The sequence below is a fragment of the Suncus etruscus genome, chromosome 12 (genome assembly GCF_024139225.1).
Source record: "Suncus etruscus isolate mSunEtr1 chromosome 12, mSunEtr1.pri.cur, whole genome shotgun sequence".
NCBI classification, from domain to species: Eukaryota; Metazoa; Chordata; class Mammalia; order Eulipotyphla; family Soricidae; genus Suncus; species Suncus etruscus.
This window is the reverse complement of record NC_064859.1, coordinates 35,248,671-35,253,620: the sequence shown is the minus strand read 5'-3', so window position 1 is coordinate 35,253,620 and position 4,950 is coordinate 35,248,671. Positions and strand designations below refer to the sequence as shown.

The 4,950-nt window shown below is 35.2% G+C and overlaps 1 non-coding gene across 1 annotated transcript; it reads left to right on the top strand.

Annotated features, from left to right (window-relative positions):
• Nucleotides 1-3,115: 3,115 nt before the first annotated feature.
• Nucleotides 3,116-3,306, top strand: LOC126024964 (U2 spliceosomal RNA). The gene has a single exon (XR_007501030.1). It is a non-coding gene; the product is annotated as a U2 spliceosomal RNA (small nuclear RNA).
• Nucleotides 3,307-4,950: the final 1,644 nt, after the last annotated feature.

Sequence of the window (4,950 nt, the reverse complement as noted above, 5' to 3'; positions counted from 1 at the left end):
GGGAAAATAATACATATGCAAGCAAGTTCTTATCTAATAGAGATGGGAACAAATCCTTGGTAATATAATTAGGCCTTTTACCCTGAACATTGGCGTAATGATTTGGCTTAGGCCTCAGAAAAATGGGCATCGCCCACACACACCTGAACAATGGATACCATCTATGGAAACAACCACAATTGTCTATAACATTACCGGGATCCAAGCCTCTACCAGGGTATACCTACCACTGCTTTGGCATTGACTTACTCCAAAGAGTGCTCCCAACACCCAGACGACTCAGCAAAAGTCTGCATGCAGGGCAGGTTGCTCCGCATTTAATGGTATGCTGAAACTAGAGAATGCTCCACATCAGCCTGACATCGATGAAAGAAATGCACAGAATCCAGAGTCTTTAAATATTAGAATCTGAAACCAACAATAGCTAAAGTGTGAAAAAGTTTCACAGGGACCTTGAGAATGACTCGAGTTGGACAGACTGGTATGCCTGGAACCCAGAGTCGGTCTTATGCCAAAAAACTTCTGTGGTGAGGCCTTTTTGTAATCAGGTCGAGGAGTTTTTTCCATTTTCCCCATTTTTCTGGACCTACGCAAACAATGGCGATTGCCACTACCACACCTTTACTATATTTTTTTACTCTTATCCTTTAAGGAAAAAAATACAACTAACTGAACTTAAAAACAAATAACTGTAGTAGAATGCCTGTCTCGAATACAGGTAGGGGATGGGAAGGGGGGAGGGGGTAATGTTACACTGGTGAAGGGGGGGTGTTCTGGTTATGACTGTAACCCAACTATGATCATGTTACTTAAATAAAAATATATTTTAAAAAATGAAAATTATATGGAAACCCATATTGAAGAGGAGAGAAAGAGAAACGACACGTAAGAGTCCAAGATGCAGAATAAATTTTCCAATAGTTACCCTTGAAAAGAATTTTTTCCAAACCAATAAAACAGAGATAAACAAGCTTAGAATTAAAAGGAGAAGAAAGTTTACATACTGCAGTCAAACAAGAGGAATGACACTACAATTGAAAAGCAACTATTCCGAGACCTTTGAAAACATCTTGTCACTTATTAAAATTTTCTAACAAATTCTATGAAATGAGTAAAGGTTTCGAAGTAAGACAATAAAAGCTTAGACGGCCTAAGTTCACCAGGTCAAGGTCATAATAATAGCAATTGATGAAGCCAGAATTCTAACTAAACAAAAGTCCAGATTTCATAATGTTTAACTCTATTAGACCGTTTTTCATGGCCTTGATTTTCTATAAGAAAACAGTGAATAGGTTATCCACTTAGAAAAAGATGGTTAAGGAAAATATTAGTAGTTTTAGTAAATTACGAAGCATCATAAAGGAATAGATATGCAATAAATTGCCATTAAGAAAACCTATTTTCAACTATACTATATGTTCAGTAGAGGCTAGAAATAAGTTTTATTTTTAATAAATGAAATAACAACAAGAGTTTCTTCAGAATTGGCAAGAAAGGAGAGAAAATTTCTTGATTTGACTTAGTATTGAGAAGGACAAAGCTAATAAGAAACTGAAGATGAATGGGAGAATATAGTTAAAAATGATTAATAATATCGATGTTAGGGCCCGGAGAGATAGCACAGTGGCGTTTGCCTTGCAAGCAGCAGATCCAGGACCAAAGGTGGTTGGTTCGAATCCCGGTGTCCCATATGGTCCCCCGTGCCTGCCAGGAGCTATTTCTGAGCAGACAGCCAGGAGTGACCCCTGAGCACTGCCGGGTGTGGCCAAAAAAAACCGAAAAAAAAAATACCCAAATAATATTGATGTTAGATAAGAGGAAGTTATTATAAAATGGAGCTTAAAGGTGTGTATAGGTGCAAAAGACATAGTACAGAAGTTAAAGTATATGTGGATAACCTGGGTTTACTCTCTGTTATCACATGATTCTCCAATAATCTCAAATGTAGTTCTGGAAGTTCCCGAGAATTGTCAGAATGGCCTATGATTTCTCTGACAGCAGAGGGCATGAGTAGTAAGTACCTCATCTGTGCGCCCTCATATTGAATCTCTAATCTGGTTAGCTGATAATCACTAAAAGAGGCACTATGCCTCCTGAGCACTAAGTAGGAGGTGCTATTCCTCGAAAAAGACTGAGTAGAAAGACAAAAAGAGTGTAATACATGTAAATATTGACATTGAAACCATCATAGAAGATATAGAAAACAAAATTGAAAATCAAGCCTCAAAGTGTTGAATCATCATGACACTATTTTCCAAGTCACTCAGTTATTAAAACTGAAGGTGATGTATAATGGGAAAAATGAAAAAGCATCATTGACATGATATCACCTTATCAAAATGTAATTTTAAATTAGGATGGAACCAGAATTCTAATTAAACTGAAGTCCATATTTCAAGTTTCACTCTATTAGACCATCATCCAATGACCTGGCTTTTCTTTAAGAAAACAGAGAATAAGTTATCCACTCAGAAAAAGATGGTTAAGAAAAATATTGGTATTTTTTGAAATATGTATAGTTTATATATTTATATATATAGTTTATATATAGGTTGATACAGGAGACTTGCTAGACAGGAAGATTTATGTATGTGAAAGGAAATCTTAAAATAAATTGGAGGAACTACTTGGAGCTCTTTAATTAGCCATGAGGAAGATGAGCAGATGATGGATGACTGGATGTCTATAAATGGACAGTGGACAGTGAAGGGAAGATGTAGCTAGGGACATGTACTTCATAAGAGGATATCTGCTGAACAAAACCAACTTGTATTTTCTTAAAATAATAAAATGTGAGGCCTGAGCGACAGCACAGTGGTAAGGCATTTGCCTTGTACACTGCCAACACAAGGCAGACCCCAGTTTGAAACCTGACATCCCATATGGTCTCCCAGGTCTGACAGGAGCAACTTCTGAGTGAAGAGCCATGAGTAACTTCTGAGTGCCACTGGGTGTGACCCTCCCAGAAAACAACAATAACAACAAAAAACACAAAGAAAATAACAACAACAACAAAAATTAAATGTATGCACCAGTCATGTTGCAAAAATATATAACACCTTTCTGTCAGAGAATAATAGATTAAGAACAATCAAACATGAAAAGTAACATATATGTCACTTCTCGGCCTTTTGGCTAAGATCAAGTGTAGTATCTGTTCTTATGAGTTTAATATCTGATACGTCGTCTATCCGATAACAATATATTAAATAGATTTTTGGCACTAGGAACTGGAATAGGAGCTTGCTCCGTCCATTCCACGCATCAACCTGGTATCGCAGTACCTCCAGGAATGGTGCACCAAAAAAAAAAAAAGAAAAGAAAAAGAAAAGTAACATATATACAGTAATAAAACTGTTGATTTTCTTTACATTATGGATAATGTAACTTTTGTATAATTTTTATTTTATCCTTGAAATCCTATAACTTTCAAATGTTCTACAGTAAACAACTTTTTGTATCATGAAAAGTTCATATTTTAAAAAGAACATATTATGTTGAATAAGTATAAAATACTACAAACTATAATCAGGCTGTAGGATGTATTTGAGGGCCTAGTTTTGTATATTTTAAATTAACATATATTATGCATATTTTAGACCTATAATTTATATAACATATATTTGTAACCTACATATGCAGGTATGATGCTTATATTTGTATGTAGATACATATATATTACTTCCACTATATTCATACATATGTGTACATGCATTTGGGTAGGTTTCAAACATGTGTATAGAAAACACAAAGGCACATATGTTATTTCCTGGGAAAAGTGTAAAATTTAGACAATTTTAGCTAGTGTTCTAACAATTAAAAAAATGTTACCCTAGAGCCAGAGAGATAGCATGGAGGTAAGGCATTTGCCTTGCATACAGAAGGATGGTGGTTCCAATCACAGCATCCCATAAGGTCCCACCCCACTCCCCTACCCCCAAGCTTGAGCAGAGAGCCAGGAGTAGCCCCTGAGCCCTGCCGGGTATAACTCAAAACGAAAACCAAAACCAAAAACAAAATCTTTTACCCTGAAAAAGTGTAGCTAAATACCAGATTTTGTTTGTCAAATTTTGTGTCAGTTATTGCTAAAGAATAAATAAATACATATAGCTCTGGTGTTAATAAGTAGCCAGAACTTCAGAGATCTTCTATATGTTTAACATGCCTTCCATTTGCTCCATGTACTAATATGGGCACTCAATTTTTCCTCTTTTTTTTGTGGAAGGTCTGATTTGGAACACATCACCTATTTCACTAACTTTAGATACACTGCTCTATGGATGGATATCGGGAAACACAGACAGACTTAAGAAACAGAATGACACCTCTTATTATGGAAACAATTATGTGACTGATTCTATACAAAAGGAAAGGAAATCCATCTGTTTGTAAGAGTGCCTGGAAACATAACCTGGCAAGATTATTTAGTCCAGCTCATGGTGCTCAGACACACAATGAAGACTCTGATTAGTTCTGTTTTCAGATAATTAAAGAAAAGAGAGTATTGTTTCTTCAATAAAGATTCTTTTGCATGAGTGAGTATCAATATGCACTTTGATCAAGGACTGTTTGCTAAGTCAATAACTGACATTACACATATAGTTTTAAATTAAAGCAAATGACTCTGAACAGTAAAATGTGCAAAAGTTGAAAATCTGGACAGTGAACTAAACGCAAATTCAAACTTAAGAAAATAATATAGACATTTAGACATATATCACAACAAACCACCAATATTGTGCATGTACAATATTTGATACATTAAGTAAATGGGAGTATATCAGGATAAGATAAACAAATAGCAAAAAAGATCTCTACCCTCTTGAAGCTTACATGACAAAAGTTAACATGAGTAATTTAATAAATAAAGCATGCATTTCATTGTATGCTCAGCTATTCTTATTACATATATGTTGGGCTAGGCTTCTTTAAAATAAAATTGTATTCTTT